Source organism: Aquarana catesbeiana, linkage group LG13 (genome assembly GCF_042186555.1).
Source record: "Aquarana catesbeiana isolate 2022-GZ linkage group LG13, ASM4218655v1, whole genome shotgun sequence".
Lineage (NCBI taxonomy): Eukaryota > Metazoa > Chordata > Amphibia > Anura > Ranidae > Aquarana > Aquarana catesbeiana.
The window spans coordinates 54,362,860-54,390,262 of NC_133336.1; the positions used below are offsets into that span (position 1 = coordinate 54,362,860).

The 27,403-nt window shown below is 42.6% G+C and overlaps 1 long non-coding RNA gene across 1 annotated transcript; it reads right to left on the reverse strand.

Annotated features, from left to right (window-relative positions):
• Positions 1–272: 272 nt before the first annotated feature.
• LOC141116404 (uncharacterized) lies at positions 273–24,791 on the reverse strand. Its single transcript, XR_012237032.1, has 3 exons — positions 24,735–24,791; positions 2,335–2,383; positions 273–1,357 (listed from the first exon to the last, which is right to left on the reverse strand). It is a non-coding gene; the product is annotated as an uncharacterized lncRNA (long non-coding RNA).
• Between the last annotated feature and the right edge of the window lie 2,612 nt (positions 24,792–27,403).

Below are 27,403 nucleotides of genomic sequence, written 5' to 3' on the forward strand. Positions count from 1 at the left end.
AATGACATCACTCCCACAGGTGTGCGCGGGAGCCGCCATTTACGGCACGGCTCTGAAGGTCTGGCGCTGTAAGCCGGACCTTCAGAGCGCATGCGCCGGTGAGATCATCGGCTGCATGCACTCTGAATATCTCCTAAACTGTGCAAGTTTAGAAGATAGTCACAGTACCTACAGGTAAGCCTATAATAAGCGATGTGACAGGGTTTACTACCACTTTAAAGAGATATTTAGCAAGGGGGCTTTGGAGAATTTTGCTCCTATGTACATTTTTTTTTTAAACTATGACCTTGCTGATGGGGGAAAAGTTGAATTTGATTGTACTTTAAAGAGGAAGTAAAGCCTTTGAAAAAAGCATTAGCATACTAGCTCATTATGAACTACTTACCTGAGATCGAAGCCCCCGCATCCGCCATCTATCCCAGAGTGACTTCCGGGTATTGCAGCTATGGCGCTGTGACTGGCCGGAGCCACAATGATGTCACTCCAGCATATGCGTGCTGGTGCCGCCACTAACGGCATGATCGCCGTTAGAAACGACACGCTCAGTGCGCCTGCTCATGCGCCGTAGACATCGGTGCCGCTATTTCTGCAAATATCTCCTAAACCTTTTAGGTTTGGGAGATATTTCTTGCATCTACAGGTAAGCCTTAATCTAGGATTACCTGTAGGTTAAAGTGGTTGTAATGGGTTTACAACCACTTTAAAGTGGAGTTCCACCCACTTTTACAACTCTTCAGCATCCCTCACTAAACTGTGCACTGTAAACGAATTGGATATTTTTTAAATTTTTTTTCTCAGCACTTACTGTATATCTGCTGTATTCATTTTTCACTTCCTCATCCCTGGCCGTGGCCCATTGCAGCATTTCCTGTTTGCAATGCCTTCTGGGAAGGGGCGGCAACTTCCTCAGATACTGCCGTTGCTATGGAAACCTGACCTGAAACCTATTACACTGCTTGTGCTGCACTGAACATGTGCGAGATCTGCAAGGATGAGATCCAGGAAGAAATACAGTCTGGCTTCAGATGCCCACACTTAAGATGGCCACGGCCTGCTGTAAGTTCATAAAATAACAAACTACTGCTATAAACTAACAAAACAGACCTTAGTTTACAGATTAACTTTACTAGAATACATTAAGCTTGTGTATTATAGGGGTATTTTTATTTAAAAAGTATAATTTCGGCCGGAACACCACTTTAAACTGCAATGCCTACACACTGAAATCCATCCATACAAAGCATGTTGTCAGCAACAAAAGCCCAGGCTCATATTAGGTTAATGTACTCACCGCCACTCGCATATTCCATTATCAAGTAGAGAGTTTTCTCAGTTTCAATAACTTCAAATAACTTAACTGCACAAAAGAGAGAAAGAAATAAACCTCATTACTTTTTTTTTTTTTTGTTATTACTGGTCTGCAAAGACAGTTCAGATAAATAAAGTATTGCACAACACAAGATGAAGCGTTTCCAGCTGTTCAGGGGACTAAAATATAGGAAACAAGCAATTTTTTTCTCCTTGGTCTCCAGGAGAGTACAAAATACAACAATACATAATCCACGCAGAGAGGTGGGGAAATTAGCTTTTTTTTAACCAGCAGCAATACAGAAGACAAAAGCAAAGATATGCAGCATCCAGGGACTTAACTAAAACTAAAGGGAAATTATGAGTAAGGGGTTTTAATTAATCCCCTATGTTTCCAGAAGGGGATTTCCAGGAAACACTGAACACATACTGTATGTAAGGCCATAAAATTATGCTCACCACATTAGCATTTAAAAATAATGGAGACAGCTGTATACTGAACACATATAGAAGGGAACTGTCAGGATACAACAGAATAATCCTGGTGACTACATTAAAGAAAAGAACATTTGTGGCCAGGAATCTTGTTTCCTTTCCAAGTCACAGCTCATATGCATTTCTTTTTCAATTATATTTCTTGCATGATTCTCCCATCATTGATTAGAAATTCTTTTGTTTTTCCAAAAATTTCCAGCATGCCCGATCAACCAAATCTGATTTCCACACGAAAATCGGCTCTCGTCCTACTAATCGTCGAAAATCAAACGATTACGATTTTTGAACGAAAAATTGATCAGAATTTGACACGTGTATGGCTGGCCTTATGCCTTACCCCCTTGACAAAATGACAATTTTTAACCCTTGCAGTTGGGGGATTTGGTTCAACTGAACCTCCCCATGACACTCAATGTGTTCTAATGTGTGCTCTAGGTTATTGATCTCCAATTGCAAAATGTTATTTTTAATACTGGGACGGCAGCTTCCACCAGAGGCTCCTCACAAAGGAACTGTGCTATGAACACTCACCTATATTAGGATGATTTAAAATCTTCATTATTCGTACTTCCCTGAATAGCTGAAAAGAAAAAAGAAAAACAAATTCAGCACCAATTAATTCGGAAATATACTCACCATCACAAAATTATATGTATAAAAGATATGAAGCTCCCATAAAGTAATTCCCTAAATAATAGAGATGCACCGAAATTTCAGCTGCTGAAACATATCGACCAAAAATGGAGTTACCGCCATTTTGACGATAAGACAGTTGCCTATAATGGCACCGAAAACGCACACGATTTTGCCAATTTTACTGTGTTTATGGTGTTTTTCATAGGTCACGTGACCTATGAAAAACCACTTTAAAAAAAACATAACATGGGTGTGTTATTGATGTTTTCTTGCTGCATTTTCAGTGCATTTTTGTTGCGTTTTTTTTTTTTTTTTAAACTGACCAAAAATGCAAGCAAGATTTTTAACACCATAACAGAAGCACAACGTACCAGTGAAGATACAGACTTTAAAGGGATACATTGTTCTTGAGCTTTTCCTGTGCTAAAGGTGCCAATAATGGCCGACAAATTCATATTCATTTAAAAATTCATATATATATTTTTTTTTTAAATAAAAAATTTCCATTTGGTGCATCTCTACCATATAGTACAGCTATAATACTTTTTGCTCTTCTTAGATGTTTGTTTCATTGTATAAATTGCTCATTTTAACCTGTAGCGCTTTGAGACCTTTTGATGTAAAGCACATTATAAATAAAATGTATTATTATTATAATATTCAATGTGGAAAAAAAGTGCAAAAGAGATAAGATAGAACATATGTATACAGTACCTAAACCAAACTGGGGGGGGGCAGTAAACAATAGGTAAATATCTTTACACTCAAAAGGTGTTTATATAAAAATAACAGATACAGTACATTACATTTTAGGTATAGCAGCTGGTGATCATTTCTTTCATGGTTACGTGGCTAAATCCATGAACGCCTTATAATTTTACTGCACTGTGGAGGGGGCTGTGTATTATTACAAAAAAAGTTATAAGACTGTCAGAAAGCCACTGTTAATTGTTAAAGTATGAGGGACAGAAAAGATGTTGCTGTCCGATTAAAACACTGGCCGTGTAGAAATTTGGTCAAGATTTTTGACAAAGGTTTCCCTCATACATGCTACAACCCTCGCTGTACACCCCCTAGGGCTTCCTTCCTTCACCCGATACATGCTACAACCCTCACTGTACACCGCCAGGGGTTCCTTCCTGCTCCTCATACATGCCACAACCCTCACTGTACACCCAAGGCTTCCTCCCTACTCTTCATACCTACAACCCTCACTGTACACCCAAGGCTTCCTTCCTTCACCACATACATTCTACAACCCTCACTGTACATCCCCAGGACTTCCTTCATGCTCCTCATACATCCTACAACCCTCATTTACTCCCAAGGCTTCTGTCCTGCTCCTCATATGCTACAACCCTCACTGTACACCCCCCAGGCTTCCTTTCTGCTCCCCATACATGCTACAACCCTCACTGTACATCCCCCAGGTTTCCTTTCTGCTCCCCATACATGCTACAACCCTCACTGTACACCCCTAGGACTTCCTTCCTGCTCCACATACATGCTACAACCCTCACGGCTTCTGTCCTGCTCCCCATACATGCTACAACCCTCACAGTACTCCCAAGGCTTTTGTCCTGATCCTCATATGCTACAACCCTCACTGTACACCCCCAGGGCTTGCTTCCTACAATCCTCACTGTACACCCCTAGGGCTTCCTTCCCGTCTTCATACATGCTACAACCCTCACTGTACATCCCCAAATCTTCCTTCCTGCTCCTCATACATGCTACAACCCTCACTGTACACCCAAGGCTTCCTTCCTTCACCACATATATTCTACAACCCTCACTGTACACCCCTAGGACTTCCTTCCTGCTCCTCATACATGCTACAACCCTCATTTACTCCCAAGGCTTCTGTCCTGCTCCTCATATGCTACAACCCTCACTGTACACCCCCCAGGCTTCCTTCCTGCTCCCCATACATGCTACAACCCTCACTGTACTCCCAAGGCTTCTGTCCTGATCCTCATATGCTACAACCCTCACTGTACACCCCCAGGGCTTGCTTCCTACAATCCTCACTGTACACCCCTAGGGCTTCCTTCCCGTCTTCATACATGCTACAACCCTCACTGTACACCCCCAAATCTTCCTTCCTGCTCCCCATACATGCTACAACCCTCACTGTACACCCAAGGCTTCCTTCCTTCACCACATATATTCTACAACCCTCACTTTACATCCCCAGGGCTTCCTTCCTGCTCCTCATACATGCTACAACCCTCACTGTACACCCCTAGGACTTCCTTCCTGCTCCTCATACATGCTACAACCCTCACTGTACACCCCTAGGACTTCCTTCCTTCCTGCTCCTCATACATGCTACAACCCTCATGCACTCCCAAGGCTTCTGTCATGCTCCTCATATGCTACAACCCTCACTGTTCACCCCCAGGGCTTCTTTCCTGCTCCCCATACATGCTACAACCCTCACTTAGTACGCAAAAATTAGATGTGGACCTCTACAGGAAGAACATTTTAAGACCCCCGCTCTATAGTATTGTCCTTTCCTCCTCCACCTGGCAGCTACATAAAAAGGTCACGTAGGAAGGTGAGGGCAGGGGTAGAGGAGCTGGGCCACAACAGATGGTAATTAGACATTCCCAGAAGATGAGGCATATTTAGTAAAAGTAGGGAGGGGGCTGTGCTTGGCAATGGACTTTCCCTGCAGCAGGCAGATTTGCTAGCAAGTCAATAAAAAACATTTATGTAAAGAAAGAAAAAAAAAAAACACTGCAAGTATACCATTTAACATTTGTGATTTTTCTGTGTTTTTACCTGCAATTTAGGTTGATAACAGGTAGTCTTTATGAATGACGTGTGGGCATCACAGAATTCTCAATCAACTTCAGAAAACTCTGCACACTTGCCAAAGTTCAAAAGAGGGCTATGTAACAAGGTGGCAGAAAGAACGAGGTCTTTAGTAAAGGTGGCCATAGACCAAGGGTCTTCAAACTATGGTCCTCCAGTTGTTCAAGAACTACAATTCCCATCATGCCTAGCCATGTCTGTGAATGTCAGAGTTTTACAATGCCTCATGGGATGTGTAGTTCTGCAACAGCTGGAGGGCCGTAGTTTGAGGTTTGTTATAGCCGCTAGCAATCACTGTATTCTCCTGGCAGGGGGAGCCGTCCCCGAGGGGAGAATACAATTGCCCCGCGGGAGAGATTCCCCCAACACTGAAAGAAAATCACTGTCTATGGCTGGCTTAACACATAGCAGCCATTTAGGATTTCATTTTCATCAACCCAAGCCGGTCAGTACAATGAAAGACTTGATGACAGCATGTTGTGCTTTACAGCACTTTGCCTTATTTAATACGGTCATGTTTTCAGTTTAGTTTCCTTCTACATCAGACAAGAACTCTTGTCACACAAGCCATAAAATTCCTAGCAACGCATTCCCTCACACTGGAAGGAAACAAGTCCTACAGCTTATATGGGATCAGCATTCTTCTCAGTAATTATAAAAGGACAAATGACATTCACATTGTGAAAGAACTGCACAACCAGGCTGAATTAGGCACTAAATTTAGAACAAAAATTATCATCTCCATTAACTGTCAGCTGATTGATGCAAGATTTAAATTATAAATGAGATGCCTGACTTCCTACCCCGCCCAGCAGCCTGAGAGCCAGCGCAGCTACAACCTGGGATTCTGCAGACCAAGCCACGCTAACTGGGTCCTATTCTGTATACATGTAAATAAAAGGAAATACTGACTCAAGGAGTATATCCTCTACATTTAAATGCATCTCCAAGCAGATAATAAACAAAACTACTACTCAATCTGTTATAGTATTTTCTTTAAAAAAAAAAAAACACCCACACATTTTTCATAGTTTGTTATAAAATTTTGCAAAGAGGTAATTTTTCTCCTTCACAGATGTGCACTGGTGTGGATCCACTGGTGGGCACTGGTGTGGATCCACTGGTGGGCACTGATTAGCAGCACTGAGAATCAGTGTTCTGATCAGTGCCGATGTCCCTTTAACCTAAGCCAGTTATAGGCTCTCCTATTCTCTCCTCACGCTGTCAGCGCAAGGAAAGAAAAGCTGATAACCGGCTAAGCATGTTTACATCCCGTGATCAGCCGTCAATGGCTCATAGCGGATCATACGATAAAGGGCCGCTGCGATTGGCCCTTTACCCTGATCTGTGATCAGCTGAGTCCAAAAGACTTGGCGATCACAGGGCGCACGGCAGCACGATCGCGGGAGGACATCCATGTACGCCCCTCCGGCAACGTAAGCCCACGCTGTAGCCGTCTTTCAGCTATAGCGCGGGCGTGAAGTGGTTAAAGTACAAAACACACACAAAATTAACAGAAAATATATATATATATATATATATATATATATATATATATATATATATATATATATATATATATATATATATATATATATATATATATATATATATATATATATATATATATATATAATAAATAAAATAAAATAAAATAAAAGTATGTGACAGTGAGTGAAGACTACAGGAATTGCTAATGATAACCTGCATCATGTGTATCCTTGCAATTTTCTATTGATCTACTTTAATGAAAAAGGCAATATTTTTTTTTTTTAATTACACTGTTATATAGAGATGCACCCAAATTTTATTGGCTGAAAAGGGTGTTTTCGGCATTTTGCTGATCGAGAAAACGGTGCACCATTTTGCTGCGCCTTTTTCATTAGGTCATGTGATTCAAAAACTGCATAAAAAAAAAAGTAAGACGGGTGTGTAATTGATGCGTTCTTGCTGCGTTTTTAATGCATTTCAGCGAGGAGGTGTGATTTTGGTGCAGTTTTTTTTTAACTGACTAAAAACGCAGTAAGCAAGATTTTTAACACCACAATGGAAGCGCACAGACGGTGTGAAGAGACAGAGAATTTAAAGGAATGCATTTTTCTTGAGCTTTTCTTGTGCTAAAATGTGCCGATAACGGCCGACACTAAATTCATATTCATTGAAATTCATGATATTAAACCACTTCAGCTCCGGAAGGTTTTACCCACTTCCTGACCAGGCCATTTTTTGCGATACGGCACTACATCACTTTAACTGACGCTGTACCCAAATAAAATTGATGTCCTTTTCCCACAAATAGAGCTTTCTTTTGGTGGTATTTGATCACCTCTGTGCTTTTTATTTTTTGCGCTATTAAAAAAAAAAAAAAAAAAAAAAAAAAAAAAAAAAAAACACAATATTTTTTACTTTCTGCTATAAAACATTACCAATATTTTTTTTTAATCTAATTTATAAATTTAGGCCAATATGTATTCTGCTACATATTTTTTGTTTAAAAAAATCCGAATAAGTGTATATTGATTGGTTTCCGCGAAAGTTATAGCTTCTACAAAATAGGGGATAGATTTAGGGACTTTTTTTGTTATTGTTTTTACTAGTGATGGCGGCGATCTATAATTTTTTTTAGCGGGACTGCGACATTGCGGCGGACAAATCTGACACTAAGTGACACTTTTTGGGGACCAGTGACACCAATACAGTGATCAGTGCTCTAAAAATGCACTGATTACTGTATAAATTACACTGGCAGGGAAAACACCAGGGGCGATCAAAGGGTTAAAATGTTCCCTAGGGAGGTGCTTACTGTGTGGGGCAGTGTCACACTGAAGGAAAAAAGATCTGTGATACAGCTTAGCTGAATCATAAGATCTCTTTACCTTCCTGACAGATCCTCCGTTTGCCTTGTATACACAAGCAGACGGCTGATCCGTCTCTCCTGTGAACGATTGGCAGCCACCGCACCTGCTGACTGGCTCCTGCTGTGTCCAATCAGAGCTGGAGCAGCGCTCTGGCAGCGTGCGCACTTAAATTCACGTGCCTGTACATGATTTTGCACAGCCGGGTCGCCCTGCCACGGTATATATGTGGTGGGCGGTCCGGAATGGGTTAAATTAAAAAGATATAGATAGATAGATAGATAGATAGATAGATAGATAGATAGATAGATAGATAGATAGATAGATAGATAGATGGCAGGATTTCTCACAATTTCTACCATCAAGGAGTTTTTTTTTTTTTTTTTCATGTGACACAATGATCTAGTGTCTGCTTGAATGAATGGCTTCTGCCTGCCAGACCTTTACCAGTGAATCATCCCATCCTGCCCACACTGGTAGTTCCCAAAAACCCTTCTGTTTCCTCACTTCAGCTTAAGAGGATGATTACCAGCTGAGAGAGAGAAAAGAACAGCTCATCACAATCCCTTCTTACCACATATAACAAACCTATTAAAGAATAAGTGAATAAGTGCCGGAACAATTCTGAATCATATCAACTGGTAGGTAGATAAAACAGAAGATAAAGCAGTGCTGAACTGCTCAACCCTTCTATCAAAAGTTCCAACAAAGGCCACAGACATAAAATAGTGGCACAAATTTCCTGCACATTTTAGAAAGATATGTACACAGACCAACAAGTTGCGTCACCTGTACAGGTCTAAGCAAGCCTGGACACCTCTGTGCAAGCCCCTATCTGGAGGGTTCTCAGTATAGAGAAGCTCTGAAATTATACAAAATTTCTTTTCTTCAACCAAGGAAAGAAAATCGATTACCCCATCGCCACAGGGGCGCCCTAGCCCACCCCCCCACTCCCCAGCGGAGCTAATGTGTTCTACCGGCAGGGAGCCTTATCTGCCAGCAAAACACCACAATCAATGCTGGCTGCTATAACCACCAGCAGTGATCGCATTCAAGAAATCCAACAGGCTGGTTGTACTAAAGTCAATCGATGGATTGACTTCAGTACAACCAGTCAGCGTATAGATGGATCAAGTTTCAGCTGGTCCCTGCTAAACCGGCCGAGATTCTATCCATCTTGGGCTGGCTTAGGGCTCCATTCACACTTGAGACCTGTCATGCAACTTTGGACATCAAAGTCGCATGACAAGTCATTTTCTAATGATAGCCATTTATATATGTGCGACTTAAAGTTGCAGCGACTTCAACAGGACATTGTAAAGGCAGGTCACAGAATTCAAGGGAGTGCCATAGCCAAACAGGTAGTTTGAGGAAATCTCTGCAAATGGAGGGAATCCCTTGGCTACGCCCAGGTCACAAGAACTAACATCCCCATGGGAAGATTTCCCCTCTATCACTTTTCTGGGGGCAAGCCAAAATATGGGATTTTTTTACTTCCAAGGATGATGGTAAACAGAACAAATAGAGAGGGTGAATCTCCTTAACGGGGGACACAGACAGCAATAAAAATCTGACAGGTGTTCTAATCCCTCTCCAGTTTATCCAAAACTAAAAAAAAAAAAAAAAGTGTTATACTTTGAAGGAGAAGTCCAGCCTGAGCTTTTTAGGCTGGGCTTCCCCTATGGGCCGCAGGAGTGCAATTAGATTTGCACTCCTGTGACCCGTTTTCAGCCGAGACCGGTCTGAAGTCCGCTCTCCACTGAGTTGAGGCAGCGCGTCATCACAACTTCAGAAGTCAGGATCCGCCAGCTGCCTTGACTGATGGCGGTCTCTGCGAGCCGCTGAGACGGCTGCCCCCGCCCCTCCACAGGTCAGCGCTCCAGTGAGCATGGAGGAACAGAGCAGGAGAGATGCTGATTGACAGTCAGCAGCTCTCTGCTCAGGGAGGAGAGAACCGAGCCTTTGGCGGTGTTCGGTGGCTCAGTTCTCAGTGAAGAGGTGGCGGGGGACCGCTGCAGCATCGGTCTGATGCTCCATCCACCTAAGTAAGTATGAATCTCAAAAAAAATATATAAAAAACACACACACACACTTCTCTTTTAAGCCCTGGTCCCAACAATATTGTCTGTCAATCTGGACAACATTTGCATTCACTGTGCAAGCTTCAAATCACCTTGTGTGTGAAGACAACGTCACATATGCCATTTTTTATTAACTGCAAAACAAGCTGCTGTTGTGCATTTGCCAACCTGACTCAAGATTATTTTAATATTATGTTTACTATGTTAAAGTGGAAGTCCATGCAAAAACTAAAATCCCTGCATCTATAGCAACCAGCATTATAACACTAACCTCTCTAGCCCTGCAAAGAAAAAAAAAAAAAAAGCGAGTATACATACCTTTTTTTTAAGCTGCTCCGATCCAACTGGATACCACGCTGAGCTGTCAGCCGTGGTTTCGCTGTGGAGGTGGGTGCAGAGGACACGGATGACAACGGAAGCCCTCTAATAAGTCTATGGGTAACGTCACTTCCCATTCAATTTACAGGCGTTGTCCGCTGTGTCCTCTGCAGAGCTTCTGTCACTGGAGATCGGGTTAAAAAAAAAAAAAAAAAGGTATGTATACTCATTTTTTCTTTACAGGGCTAGATAGGTTAGCTTTAGATCGGTGGGGTCTATAGATGCCGGGATTATAGTTTTTTGCATGGACTTCCACTTTAATTTAAGCAAACTGGTACTGCCCCTGTTAATTTGTCACAATTTAGCATCTAAAAAGGGAATAAGGCTCTGCTAAAATAAAATGCTTAGGTTCATTTTGAGCTTTAGCATTCTGTTCCATAAAAGTCACACTAATGCGATATCATTTTTCACATCACTAATTTGGTGGTAATAATATGAAGCTATGAAAATGTAAAGTTTGTGCTATGAAAATTTGTAGGAAAATGCATTTCCCACTTTTTGAATTTAAAGCGGAGTTCCACACAAAAATGGAACTTCCGCTTTTCGGAACCCTCTCCCCCTCCGGTGTCACATTTGGCACCTTTCAGGGGGGAGGGGGGTGCAGATACCTGTCTAAGACAGGTATTTGCACCCACTTCCGGCATAGACTCCCATGGGAGTCTATGCCTCTTCCCGTCCGCGCTGTCTGCTGGGAACACACAGCTCCCAGGAGAGAGCGGGGACCACTAGGGACGCGCAGCGCGACTCGCACATGCGCAGTAGGGAACCGGGAAGTGAAGCCGCAACGCTTCACTTCCTGATTCCCTCACCTAGGATGGCGGCAGCAGCTGCCGAGAACCGAGCGGGTTCTCGGCGTCCCCTGCCGACATCGCTGGACCCTGGGACAGGCGAGTGGGCATGTATTAAAAGTCAGCAGCTGCTGTATTTGTAGCTGCTGGCTTTTAATTTTTTTTTTGGCGGTGTGGGTGGACCCCCGCTTTAATATTTAATTTACACTTAATTTAATGAACACTGTATGATATCCAAGAGCAGACTACAAAAACAAAACCTAAAAGATATACCTTACATATCTGGGGCATCACCGGAAAAAACAAACAATTTAGGACTTTAAGGAGAAAAAACGCCTGGGAACTTGGATGGTTCGAGGCTCAAGCAATGCATCCTGGCATAAGACGAGAAGGTCAGATGCACCCACATACCCAGGAGTGCCGGTGTTTTCAACAAGCTCAGACAGGAATGGAGCAGAAAGAAAAACATTTAAAAAAAAAAAAAACAGAATCGTTTAAATACGGATAAGATGAAGTGGACTTATACTTCGATGTTAATATACAGCAACGTTAACAGGCAAGGTGGGTTGAATAATAAACTAAGGGCTCGTTCACACCATGTGCAGTGACCTACAACAATCTGCACAGATCAACACAGGCCTAAAACAAGGGCCCTGTTCACATCAGAAAACCACGTACAGATGAATAGCGGTGTCTTGCCTAAAAATGCAGCCATGCTTCTCACATCAGCACATCCTGCTGCAGTGCAGAGAGATGAATGAAGTGTCATTTTGTCACAAAAAAAAAAATAATAATAAAACTTGTGCCTTGCACTGCAACAAAGCAAGGCATCACTCCTCACTGCTGCTACACAACAGACACGGGCCGCATGGAAAAATCAAGTTTTAGCGCACGGGCTGGTATGAATGACCTCTTAGGCCCCTTACACATTGGTGGAGTTCACCAGCTCAGCAGGCGATCTCTCTGCTGATCCCCAATGAGCAGGTGGAAAACAGGTCCGTGTCCTGTTTATGCAGAATAGACACGGACAAAGCCTGCTCACCTCTATGGGCTGTCCATCTGTCTGTTGTAATCCGACTTATCCGAACCGCCAGACGGATGGGGAACAGATCCCCATCTGTTGATTTTTAGCGGACAGGATCGGAGTCTGATGTCAGCAGCTGTCAGACATGTCTGTGGACATCCGCCACTCCATAGAGAGCAATGGATAGTCCGACTGACAGGCAAACCTGATGGGTCCATCCGTGTGAAAGGGGCCTAAGGCTTCAATCACATTGGCATCGTCAAACCTGCGTAGGACACTGGACATTTCTACATGCATACAAAACCATGTGATGTATTATCAATGGTGCCTTTTATACCATTTACTTGCGTTTAGGTGCAGTCAGTTTTGCTGCGTTTAGAGAAAATAGAATTTTAAAATACCAAGATTAATCTATCTAGCCTTGTAAAGCAAGAATTGCTATACTTACCTGTTCTGTAGCCACTCCAGTCAAGTCCCATGCTGGGCTGTCAGTGGCAGCCTCAATGTGTGGGAGTGTGCAGGAGAAGCAGCTGACAACAGAAGCCCCATCCATAGTGACTCTATGGGTGATGTCACTTCCCAGCCATTGTCGGTTCTCTCCTGCACTCAGCATCCGCTGATGGGAGACCGGATCAGCTGCAGAAGAGGCAAGTATAGCAATTTTTGCTGTACAAGGCTATATAGATTAGTCTTAGAATTTGGCATAGAGTAGGATTAGAAAGTTAGATTTGCCTACACTTCCATTTTAAGTGCATTTTCCCTGAAAACGTGTGTTTGATAAAGGGCTGCACAAGTATCGCGTGACGACAAAAAATAAAAAATTAAATAAAAATTGCAACAACCATTTTACTGTCCAGGGCATTTGGTCTAAAGTAATTTTCTAGCAAAAAAAAAAAGCTAATTTTAACATATATGTCAGTAAGGTCACAATTGGTCTGGAGAACCGTGTTAATTTCGTAATTTCATTAACACTATTTTAGTCGACTAAAACACAACTAAAACGAAACTGGCATTTTAGTCAAGAGTATGACTGGGATCCATTATTGCTCTTCAGAGAAACATTGTAGTGTGAATATTCAATTATCTCACTAGTGTCTATAAAATTCAATGATGTCCTCTCATCCATACCTCTCCTGAACACATCAGTCTCATCAAGAGATTGCACAAACTGCTGGCGTCACTAAAATATATACAAAGAATCTCTCTTCATACACAGTAGGACTCAATTGCTGAAGAATCTTCAAATCTAATAACTGATCTAAACCCAGCTCTTCCACATTGCCTCACTTCCTGCAGTACCTTATGTTCTAGAAATTTGCTCGGTCAGGCAATACGAGATGAACAGCTTATAAAATATTAAAGAGACAATAAAGGAAGGCTGAAGACTAGAACTGATTGCCTGCACGTTTATTCCCAAATGCAACCTTTGAAAACTTGAGCATATGAGATTTTCCATCAGTATGAAGCCGCCAAAAAGGGTTTTTCACAGCAGCACTACAATGGTATCAGCACAGTGCTGTTCATCTACGAAAACATTTGGCTGGCTGTTAAAGGGGACTTGTCAAATATTACTAAATGTACACAACACAGCCTAGAGCTAGAAATACATTGTATGAATCTCGGAAGGTACCGACTGAAATTCGCTCAGTGGGTGGCCCCGTCGGTCACCTCTCGTCAGACATTCAAGTTAAAAATCGAAGCAGTCAGGCAGAAAATGGGCAGCTGAAAAGGGGCTGCCAGTGGGGCCGGCTGTTAAAAACACAAAAGGCATAGATCAATAGGAGTTGTATATGTATTAGTATGGATGGGAGAATGTTAGTTTTGTTTTTTGCTTTAGCAAAGAAAAAAAAAAAAAAAAAAACAAACCACATCAACATACTGGTGAACTTGCTTAAAGTGGTTCTCTGCCCCATTTGAAAAATGAAGTCAGCAGCTACAAATACTAGATAATAAAAAGGACACTTATGCAGGGGTCCAGCACCATCCTCACCTGAACTTCGCCAGTCTTTGGGTCCCCAGCATGTTTACTGTGGCCAGCTGCCCGCTACACTTTGTGAATAACCTATGATGTATTGCTGATTTTGGGGGGGGTCGTTTTGGTGAGAAGGCAAAACTTCGGGTGGATCGCCGGTGGTGATCCGACCAGGAATGAGAGTAAGTACCTTTCAAAACCAGGTCCCCGTTCTCCCACCGGTAAACAGAAGCTAGCTCAGTCATTCATAATTACTGGGGATTGCTCAGCCTCCAATATCACAACACTAAAGCCAGCCATAGACACTGCAAATTTCTTTCCTGCAACCATGGGTTGCAGAAAAGAAATCTGAACAATCCTCCCCCCCCCCCCCCAATCAACACAGACAGTGCTGACAGGGGAATCCCTTCTGCTGAGACATTGTATTCTCCCGGCAGAGGTGGGGTGCCACACCCATGGGAGACAACAGTGATTATTGCTAGCCGATATAGCAGCCACTAGCGATAATTGCAAGTAAATCCGGCAGGCTGGTTGTCCCCAAGTTGATTGACCAATTTGGTACATTCAGCCTGCCCATACACGGTAAGATCCTTCCCCTGGATTGAAAACTGTACCAGATTAGCAGGTATAGTAAAACTTCCCAAACAACAAATGTAATTTTAACATTTTAAAGTCTGAGCATTGTTTTGGTCCTCACCAAGGTCATGACTCTGAAGGAGGTGAAGATCAAAATCGTAGTCTGGCCGTAATGTTTTTGTTGTCTTTCCCACAGTGTTCAAGCCAGAGGAAGGATATTCAACTTAATGTAGAGCGGAAACTGAGGGCTTCCTCCTCTAAGGAGAAACATGTTCCCTTTCTTGAACGAGGGCTGCAAAACGTATAAGTGCTATGAAAATCTAAGGTGTATTTGTTCTCTTGACCTAGCAGTGCAGAGGCCGTCATATTCCCAAAAGTTCTGTTGGAGGGGGTGAGAAAACCAGGCCGTACAAGGACTGAAATTTGGACGGCTCAGCAGGGATCGGCCAAATTTCAATCCATGTATGGGCAGGCTGGTTGCACTCAAGCCAATTCATCAACTGACTCGTATACAACCAGGCTGATGGAATATTTTCTCCAGATCACTGCCGGTGGAGCCAGTGTATTCTCCCCACTGTCAGAATAAAATAGCACAGCTGGAGGGATTCCCCCATCCACAGTAAGAGTGTAGATGGAGCCGCCACGGGTGCAGATCTTGGTGGTAGTAGCAAATATTCAAACGAGAACCTTGAAGGCCGAAGTGGAGAAGGGTTCCATGTGAACAATCTTTTCGTTCAACTCACTGATTGAAAAAAAATTTAATAAAGGATGGCTAGCCGAAGGGTTGTAGAACCCTTTACAGAAGTTTTGTATGTAAATTACCCTAGGAGGTCTTATTGATCTACTAGGATGACACAGACTGTCCTTTTCAAGACCTTTTGCGTTCCCATGGCCGAGGCAAATGGTGTCCATTTAGGAGCCTTTATTTCCTAGTGTAACCGATCAATGAATGGTTTAGAGCAGCAAAGAGAACAGATAAAAAGGAGCATAACAATACCTCCTTTAGCCAAGCATGCGTTTACCCGGCAGCCTTTGAATATATTGTCATGACACATAATGGCCATTGATTCGCAGCTAAAAAACTTGCTCTAAAACGCTCTCTATTGAAACCCCTAATAGATCTTGTGTGAAGAGCTCATGCAGCATCAGGCTTGTAACTTCCAACCAATCTAACAGGAAACAGTTTTGCTCTCTTCCACCACCACAGAAACACAGGATTAATCCAGGGCACTGCTGACTTGGCAAAACATGGACGCACTCATTAACAGCAATCATTCTTAAACGAGTCATGGGGGTGTGCAGATTGATTAGAAACCACATGGCACTCTACACAACTCATACAATACGTGACATCAGGCAACAGCTGAGAAAACAGCCAGCCGTCGGTTATATCTAACGGCAAGCTAAAAGGTTACTTTGTTCCCGTGCAGAGCTGCCCTGGTGACAACTCATACGGTTACAAAACGTGGTTTATTTTTGGCTTCAATATTCTTACTAAAGTTTGAGATTGCAAAACATCAGATACAATAGGGATTATTTTCAATGTATGTCCAACCATTCTGAAAAATCTGTCAAGTCGTTTCTCAAGTAAAATTAACATTAATGGTGTGTTCACTGCTGAACATTCAAGAGAATTTAGAACACAACTGAGACTTAAACCAAAGAACTTTACATACAACCATTATTATAGTTTTTAACCTTTAATCTAATGGACAATGTATATCCACAGTAATGGCCATTTAAAACAGACCATTAAAGCGTAACGCCACTTTTGTTTAGAAAGAAAACACATTCCCCTCTGGGTGATGTACACTGCAAGAATCATAAACTTTGTTGCAGATTCCTACCTTTTGTTATTCCTACCTGTGTGTCTATCTGTGCCCATGTGGGAAAATAATCTAATGGGAGTGGTTTCATAATTATCAATCAGCTGTGGCACCTGCAGGGCACTGAGGAAACATGCTGGGCCTGCATCCCTTTAGACGTGTTCCTATTGGGAGTATCTCACCAAAAATTAAATTTTTGTTGCAGGGGACGCCTGAAATCTGACTTGTATCTTAGTGCAAACTTCTGGGGAGAAAAAAAAAAAAAAAAAATTGCAAATAATGCAATATTATATTGCATTTTCAGAAAATTACAGCGGCTGTAAGCGAAAAGGAAAGGTAATTTTTAATACTATTCAATTACAATATATGACTTGTGTCGCAATTGTATACACTATATTATTATTTCTTTATTTGCTACCCCCCCCACGAAAGTGGAGTTACCCTTTAAAGTGCTAATAAACTCCGCTTTTGAACTTGCACCTACAGGTAAGCCTATAATAAGGCTTACCTGTAGGTACAGTGAATATCTCCTAAACTTGCACTGTTTAGGAGATGTTCACCTGGATACAGCCGGTGACATCACCAGCGCATGAAGGGACGGCATACCCGTGCCATCCATTAAGAGCTCTGTCCCGTAAACCTTGACTCTCGTACGCATGTGTGGTAGTCAGGTCATTGCGGCCCAGCCAAAGGACCGGACCTGGGGAAGATGGAAGACGTTGAAGACTAAAGGCTAAACATTTTTGTTTTTACAACAGTGGAGAGGGATTAGAACCTCTGCCAGTTTTTATTGAGGTCTGTGCCCCTGTTATGGAGACCCATCCCCTCTATTTGTCCTGTTTACCATCACTGAAAAAGTTGGGTTGTCTTTAGAAAAAAGTAAGAGTCAAAATCTTCCAATGGGGACACTAGTTCTGGTGACCTGGGGGGGGGGGGGGGGGGGGTTGCCAAGGGATTCCCTTAATTTTCAGCGATTTCCCCTCAATTCCTGTTTTGGCTATGGCACAGGAAGTGAAGGAAATTCTCAGGAATGGGACACAGACAAACCCCCCCCCCCAATCCATAAAAAACAGCAGGTGTCAGTGCCATGGATTTCTGTCTGTTGCTTTCCTATGTAATTAATAAAGGACTCCGGAATCTCAAGACGTTCTGTCGCGCTTATTGATTCTATTACATTTGAAACAGACAACCTGTTCAGCCAGTCTTGATCAACACCGGTCAAATGATTAGCCATCCAGCCATAAGAGGCAACTATAGCACAACTTTAAAACTGTACACTTTGATAATCTCGTTCAATTAGAAAAGGGATTCAAATGAATAACCCCTGCCGATTCTGAACTTTTTGCCCCAACACGGCTATTCAGTCTACATAGAAGATGAATGTCCCTGGGTCTGTAACACTGTGGCATGAACAGGACTTTTGTATGAGAATGGCATTCCTGTGTCCTCCCCCACCTCATGTTGCAGATTCTGTGCTGGATCTGACAGCAGGATAACGGAGTAGGGAGGAAACTGCCTCTTATGGGAAATGTTCTTCCTACCTTCCTTTAAAAGGATGGGAAAGACAGCTGACCCCCCACAACTGACTAATGCAATAATGCAACACTCCGCACCTCTAGGCAATAGTTACAAGAATGGAAAAATGCAAAATGTTAATGAGTCTTACGCTACACTCAACACTGCAAGGAACAAACAACGATCAGGTTACAAAACTGAAAATACTGCTGAAAAAAAAAAAAAAAGTCACCATCTGGTGCAAGGCTGCATTTGAAAATTGCACAATTTTCTGAAATGTTGAACCTCCTCAATTTCTCAAAACACAGCAGTATAAATTGTCTCACCAAGCCCAATGAAAGCAAGCAATGTGCCCCTTACAAATAGGATGGTTACAGGTACAATACCGGGCACTCGGCACTCTCAAGCATTGGCAGTACTCGTTATAACACCAAACTTTAAATTTAACATACTGAACAATCTTTGTGACTGATAATTCCCTTTGATAGGATGCAAATTTCTCGCCCAATTTGCACTGTGTATTCCACTTGGATAATCTTGGAAGACAACTGTAGCATGTTAATAGGTGTAGCAGACTGATGTCGGTCTTTCTCAGACATCTACTAGCCTTAGGAAATGAGGAACCCCAGAAGATGGTCTTCAAATAACAGAACTGGGAAGTAATCACAGAAGTCAGGACCTTTAAGATATCCCCTGAACAAGTGTCCACCTCTATGATCAGCTGACGGAAGCGTTGATTGGGTGTCCCAGGAGGGGGTGGTTTAGCCACTGATTTTACAAGAGAGCCGACCATCGGCTCTAAACCATGGCGCTTGCCTGCAGCAGAGCTAAATGGAAAAAAAAAAACTTCTTGCCCGGAACTGCATGTCCTGGGCGTCGGGCGAAAGGAATTCACTATCCCCAAATCGGTTTGATTTTTTGCATTCGGCTTGCAGGCTGAACAAAAGCAATCTATTAGTATATGACCAGCTTAGATCTGATAACAGAACAAAGGTTGGCAATCAGCGGTACACATTCCTACAGTAGCGTTCTATGCTAAAGCAATTTGAGCTACTCAGATATGAAGAATACAGGCAGTCCACGGGTTACAAACAAGATCGGGTCTGTAGGTTTGTTTGCAAGTCGGAACAGGTAAATTTTTTAAGTGTAGCTCCAGCCAAAAAATGGTTTACGTTTCTTGGATAGCATTGGGAAGGGTTAAGCCTCCTGTAACATTTCTTTTGCTGTCTGTGCCGCTGTTCAGAAGGTTTTATCCAACTTTCTGTCCCTATGAAAATTGGATTTTGAAAATTTTGGGTTGTTGTGGAAACAAAGATTGGTGATAAAGCTTCAGTTGAGGAGCGAATTTCCCTTCCTAGGGGTAGATTTCCTCTCTGTTGACTCCCTTCGTTGGCAAGTAGAAGTCATTTGTAAGTGGGATGTTTGTAATCCTGGGACCGCCTGTACCTGGTTCCCACTCAAATCTCACCCTAGTATGCAACACTGTAGGAGGAACATTTGATTAACTGATTCTTTACATCAAGGTATCTTGCTATGGCTAGCAATACATTCTTAGATTTCACTCAGCCTCTTGGCTGAACAAGAGAAATAAATGAATTCCACGCTGAACAACTTGGAGGGAGGAATCTCCCCTACGGACTATGGTAAGCACCTGTGGCTGTCGAAATGCCTGAAGAGTGTCTGCATCTGATTGGGTGCAAGCTATTTTTTTTTCAATTTTCCAAATTTTCCAAACTTCTTTTCAACTGCGTTTTGTGGTGCAGACAAGACCATCCACCCTCAAATTTTGGCCGATTCCTGATAAATCGGATAAATGAAAAGTATGGTCTGTCCAAGGAAAAAAGCCCCCAAAACTGCTAGGTAACAGAAGCACAGAAGGCCTGATTACAGAAATGTTATGCAAATTGGTAAAGATCTCTGCTGTACATCTAGAAGGGTAGGGTGGCGTTGGGTGAAGGCTGGGGGATCAGGTGTTGCTACAAGAGTGAAGTGAACATTACATTTTCCTTTAGAAAGCCCCATGTTTCATGGTAAACCAATACCCGGGACTTTTATTTATACGCCCATATCAAGTAGTTCTTGGGTTGATGGACCAGAACAGTATGTAGATCAGGAAAGTACGAATGAAAGTCAGAAGTCATTATCTACATACCGTATATACTCGAGTATAAGTCGTTCCGAGTATAAGTCGAGGCCCTAATTTACCACAAAAAAAAAAAAAAGGGAAAAACTTATTGACCCGAGTATAAGACGAGGGTGAGAAATGCACAGCCACTGTAAGTGGAAAAGAGGGTCAACAATGCCCATTTGCAGCATCACTGTGCCCATTTGCAGCCATAGGTCCCCCGAACTTCAAACTCGGTAGTTAAGGGTTCCTAGATGCCCCCTAGCTGCAGCAAAAATTTGGGGTCTCTGAACCCAAAGGGTCCCAAAATGACATTGCTGCAGATGGACATAGTTGACCGAATTTGGGGCCCCGTATCTCGGGGCCACTTAGTGCTAAGAACCCCAAATTTGGTGTGCAAACCCAGTGGAACTAGCAGCATAACATTTCCAAAGCTGGGGTTTCTAGCACCAGGTGGCCCCGAGAAACAGGGCCCCAAAAATCAGTTCAGAAAATGTCAAGCACTTTTCTGCAGCAGAGAATGACATTTTCCGAACCAGTTTTGGGGCCCCGTATCTCAGGGCCACTTGGTGCTAGGAACGCCAGCTTTGTATATGTTGTGGTACCAGTTCCACTGGGTTTGCACACCAAATTTGGGGTTACTAGCACCAAGTGGCCCTGAGATATGGGACCCCAAAGTTGGTTCGGAAAATGAAATTTTTTGCTGCAGAAAAGTACTTGACTCGAGTATAAGTCGAGGGGGACACTTTCAGCACAAAAAAAATGTGCTGAAAAATTCGACTTATACTCGAGTATATACGGTACTTATCCTGGGTCAACTCAAATTAAGGGGGTCCGCATGACAAGTAACATTTTTAGAAGGAAGGATCAGCAGTCAAAGCCTTCATATACCTTTCTAGACTGGCTTTACATGCGCTCTTAAAAAGAGAGCCAAACAATAAATACCTTTCATTCACTCCCTTTTGGTCTGTTGAAACTGAACTCCAGGCAATCAGCTAAATACACAGATGAAATACATAAAAGGGACGCGGTCTTACATGCCAAAGTATTTGCATTTCTGTCCATTCAGTTCAGAGAGTTACACAGCTTTGCCAAAAAAACACAGCTCTGTCTAGCAGAGCACAAAATCTGATCTTTCTCTTCTGCGATTCAATTCTTACAGGTCACCTCACCACACCCAGCCTTTGACTGGACAGTGATAGGAGAAGCAGCACTGATGAACTCATCTGTCACTCTGCTCTCTCCACCTATGAGCATGTTCCTTGCCCTGCTCCACAAACTGCTCTTTGTGACAATCTGCCTTTCCCCAGTCTGAGTTCTGTTATACACGAGTCGAATTCAGGTGCTTTCACTGCATGCAAGTAAAACATTTATGGATGCAAAAATGAAAACCAGAGCTGCATTAATTTGTGCGTCATATCTGCCTGGAGATCAGCTTAAAAATACAATTAAAAGAATTTTGTTATATCTGTCCTACAAGTGCAACAGAAAAATAAAAATACCCGTGGATCCTGCCAGAAATCCAGTGCTGTCTTGCACACGCTGCAGTTTTATTAGCCTTGCCCAGATCACCCCAAAACTATAGAACTGCCCTTTGCCACGCTATGACGATAAAGAAAGGAGGTGGGGTTCAGAAGTCTGAATACACGTATTGCTGGGTTTAAATACACTGACTATTTCTACACAAGACTGACTACATAGCTCATATTTTTCCACAGCCAACATTGTACAACTCACACGATGCCTGCAAACATTTAGTTTAGGCAAAAAAAAAAAAAAAAAGCCTGTAAGGATTAGTACATAAACCTGGAGTGAGGTCTATGGCAATGACAATTACAAGTATGTGAGCAGTTGCTATAGGTAACTCCCGCACACTTCCTTTCCTACAAACTTTGTACAAAAGGCTCTTTGTTTAGCTCAACTTTCAGTTTCGGCACCCAGAACAACAAAGCAGAACCAGACTCCAGAGGAAGTACAAAACTTCCTCTAGAGTGCGGAAAAGGGAAACACATTAAAATCTTCCTATATGATCGCCAAACAGTTTACGTCACCACAGGGCCTCACAAGCAAAGTTTCAGTAGCTTTAAAGCCGAAACTTTGTGTAATTTCGAAAATTTGCTAGAAGGAAGGGTTCTTGTATCGCAAATGAGACATTCTAGGTCTATTCTGCCATAAAGGAATCGTCTCTTCCTCCTCGCAAACTTTGTTACATGTACACTCATCTATGCTTTAAAACGTGGAAGTAAAAACTTTCCAATTTTATAAAAAAGCTTACCTGTAGGTTAAATGAATATCTCCTAAATGAGCACATTTAAGAGATATTCTAGTAAGCAGCAGCCGGTGACGTCACCAGCTCATGCGCTCTGAAGGAACAGCATTACCCGTACTATTCCTTCAGACCTCTGTACCGTGCAAGTGACGTCATCGTGGCTCGGCTATTCAATCGTCTGCAGTCTGCGAACCCAGAATGAAGATTTGGTGAAGGTGGAAGCCTCTGCAGCACTGACAGCATGCCGCGGTAGGGCTTTGTTTCAAGGTAAGTCTTTACTAGCACATTATGCCTTTACCTTGCATGGAGAGTTTTTTTTGCTCAACCTTTACTACCGCTTTAACCTGGCCATTGTCCTGTTCAGCAGGGATCGGCTGAATTTTGATCCATATTTGGCCACTTACACTCAAACAGGCTCACCGGGAAATATATTTCCCAATGAGCAATGTAATCTGACAGCAGAGAGTCCCTGCTGTCAAAATACGTCTAAGCGAGGAGGTTTCCTCCATCCACATCGCGATTGTGTAGATGGAGGATTCTTTTTTTCATTTAAATTAAAAAAAGATCCATGGCCAGCCTTATGCCCCGTACACACGATCGGACTTTCCGACAAGAAAACCGTGGAATTTTGTTCAAAGGTTGTTGGCTCCAACTTGTCTTGCATTCACACGGTCACACAAATGTTGGCCAACAATTACGAACGTAGTGACGTACAAGACGTGTGGCGAGCCAATAAAGAGTAAGTTCAATAGTCATGCGCCACCCTTTGGGCTCCTTCTGCTAATGTTGTGTTTGGTGAGCATTGATTCCGAGCATGCGTGGGCATTTTGTGCGACGGACTTGTGTACACACGATTGGAAAGTCAGACAACAAAAATTTGTTGGTGGAAAATTTGAGAACCTGCCAGCCAACATTTGTTGGCGGAAAGTCCGACAACAAATGTTCGATGGAGCATACAGACGGTCAGACTTTCTGCCAACAAGCTCACATCCAACATTTGTTGTCGGAAAATCCGATCGTGTGTATGTGGCATTAGACAATCAGGTAAGATAACGGGCACTTACTGTATATCCCCATCTCTATCCTTAAAACTACTCCAGGTGGTATAGTGGGGGCACCAAAGACTGACGCTAAAGCGGGAGGGGGATGGAGGGGGCATTGACACCTATCAAAACCCTTGTTCCATCCAATAATTAACCTCCCTTCACCCACTCTTACCAAAACTGGCTCCTCCCCCTTATCCATTTCACTTTATTCTTATTCTACCTCTGCTAAATTGTTAAAGTAATTCACCTTACTCCTAAATCTAGTATCGTTTATGATCGACTCCTGGATTATTTGGTTTAACTGCTCACCCTCATATGCAGTATACTACTATATAAGAAACTGTTGAAATATTTAAACCGGTATCCAACCATCCCATACACTATGAAATTTACAAATTTTCTCTGTAGTCATGCATCAGTTCCCCATAAAGATAAATTGGTCCACTTTCCAAAGCCACTCTACCACAGTTGGCGATTTACCTGTCCTCCAGATAGGCATCAATACCTTTGCTGCATTTAACAGGTGCCGTATTATAATGAGTCCTTGTATTTTAGATCTCTTGGGAGTTCCGGTAACATGAAAAAGGCTTTGCCAAGCATCTCTTGATATGTCAACTCCAGATTAACTGGAACACTTGTGGGATTTTCCTCCAAACAAATCTGTATGATCGAACACTGCCACAATACTGTATACAAGCAAGGCACACAGTAGTGGATTTATATCATTTTTGGCTTTTATGGAATATATTTAAATGGAAAAGTTTGTGTGTTCAAAGTTCAGCTTTAAACACACAGATGCCTTTCCTGGTAAAAGCAGAGCAGAGCCTACCTCCCCTAGACTCCTCAGAGGAATGACATCTTTTACCAGATGACAGGTGCAGTTTAACTAGCAGACACAGATCACGCTGTAAATGTGATCTTGCTCTGCTGCTCCCTATCTCTACTATACAAGCACTGGAAAGTGGCTGTATAAAATCAACACGTCATTTTCCACATCATGTAAATTAAATCATAACTTACCTTTTGCAGACTAGTTGGATTTAACTGTGTTTTATCAATTATTTTTATTGCCACCTGCAAAAAAAGGAGAAAGTAAAATTTTAAAAATTAGTAGGGCACATGCCAATTATTACTAAACCACAACTCTGAGCTCTGGCTACCCACGGGAAAAAACCCACACAAAGCCACATAACTCACGCAGCTTAATGAAAAAATATTGTGGTGCCCGGATCTACCGCACTATTAGTATACAACTATTTAGAGAATATAGTAATTACTTCAGCCTTTCACCATGTAGTATCGATATGGCGCACTTATACTCAGACCATTATTTTTGGTATTTTGTCATATTTGAGATTATGGTGTGTTAAAATTTAAATTAAATTCAACCGTAGTGTTCAGTTACTGCGACCCCTTTGGAAGGCCTTGTCCTTTTATTTTTCTCCCAGGCATCTTAGCTTAGGCCTAGATTACATCCCCTCCACCCCCACCCCTGGCTACCAGACCATTATGAGAGCTTCATTTGAGATTTTGGAGATTTTGTAGTTTCCCGCAGGCAGCCTGTAGTAGGTAGGACCTACTTAGGCCCCTTTCACACTAGTGCAACTTGGGACTTCAAAGCCGCATGACAAGTCGTACCCCATTTATGCAATTTTTTTATTCATGCAACTTTTTTTTTTTTTTCACTTTTATGCACTTTATGAGGTTTATTGGATTCATTGAATGTTATTTCTACACGTTAGCCACCTTGATGTCACATTGAAGAATTGTCATTAGCTACACAATTTAGTCACATTTTTGTGATATTTGATTTACTTTTACATTCTAGTTAGCGCCACATTTCTTTTATCTTAAAGTCGTACCCCATGATTTCCTATGAGCACCATTCATAGCTGTGCGACTTCAAGTCGCAGCGACTTCAAAGTAGTCCCTGCACTACTTTGGTACAACTGATGCGACTTGAGGTCCATAGACATTGCTTCAAGTCACGGCAAAAAAACTGCAGTAAAAGTTACGCGGCTTTCAGATCGCACAAATGTGAAAGGAGCCTTAATGGGCCTCATCCACAGCTTTTCTCTCTGTACAGACTATATGTGGCACAGCAACCTTTATATCCTTTGTGGCTATAGGGGAATATATACTATATTATCAAAAGTATTGTGTTGCCTGCCTTTACACACACATATTAACTTGAATGGCATCCCAGTCATAGTCCGTAGGGTTTAATATTGAGTTGGCCCACCCTTTGCAGCTATAACAGCTTCAACTTGTCTAGGAAGGCTGTCCACAAGGTTTAGGAGTGTGTCTATGGAAATGTTTGACCATTCTTCCAGAAGCGCATTTGTGAGGTCAGGCACTGATGCTGGACGAGAATACATGGCTTGCAGTCTCCGCTCTAATTCATCCCAAAGGTGTTCTATCGGGTTGAGGTGCAGGCCAGTCAAGTTCCTCCACCCCAAACTCGCTCATCCATGTCTTAATGGACCTTGTTTTGTGCACTCGTCTAAATCATTTGGTGGAGGGGGATTATGGTGTGGGTGTTGCTTTTTTTTTTTAGCGGTTGGGCTTGGCCCCTTAGTTCCAGCGAAGGGAACTCTTAACATGATTGTAAAGTCTTTTTTTTCTATTAAAATAACAAACATGTTCTACTTATCTGCTCTGTGCAGTGGTTTTGCAGAGGGCAACTCAGATCCTCCTCTTCTCGGGTCCCTGGCTGGAGCTCCTCGCCCCTCCCTCCTGTTGAGTGTCCCCACAGCAAGCAGCGTGCTATGGGGGCACCCAAGCCGAGCTGCAGCTCTGTTGATCCATACAGACAAGGACCCACGGTTTTGTCCCGCTCCTCTCTCAGAGTTTGATTGACAGCAGCGGGATCCAATGGCGCTGCTGTCTCAGCCAATCAGGAGAGGGTCCTGGATGGACGAGACGCTCATGGACATTGCTGGATAGAGATGGGGCTCAGGTGAGTATTAGGGGGGCTGCAGAAGGATTTTTATTTTAATGCATAGAATGTATTAAGATAAAAAAAACCTTCTGCCTTTACAACCACTTTAAGGCGTCAGCATACCAAGACATTTTGGACAATTTCGTGCTCCCAACTTTGTGGTAACAGTTTGGGGGTGGCCCCTTCCTGTTCCAACATGACTGCACACCACTGCAAAAAGCAAGGTCTATAAAAGAAATAGATGAGTGATTTTGTGTTGGCGGAACTTGACTGGCCTGCACAGTTGAAGCTGTTATAGCTGTAAATCAACACTATATTGAACCTTATTGACCAAGGCTGGGATATCATTAAAGTTCATGTGCGTGTGAAGGCAGGCGTCCCAATACTTTTGATAATATAGGGTATGCAAGCCAAAGTTAGTGTCTGGAGTTCTATTTTAATAACTATTAGGGATGGGCTCAGGCGTGTTCGCACACTCCACGTGCAGAGCCTGCCAGGAAGTCAGCACTGCGCTGATCACAGGCAGTGAGACATTTCCCGATCTCTGCAGCCGCACATCGGGAAAATGTCTCACTGCCTGCGATTAGGCAGCGCCGTGCCGACTTCCTGGTGGACTCTGCACGTGGAGTGTGCGAACACGCCCGAGCCCATCCCTAATAACTATGCATATAAGAATTTGCTCAAATTACCAACAAACTTTCTTCTGGCTCTGGATTACATGGATTATAATTTTTATTATTTTTATGTT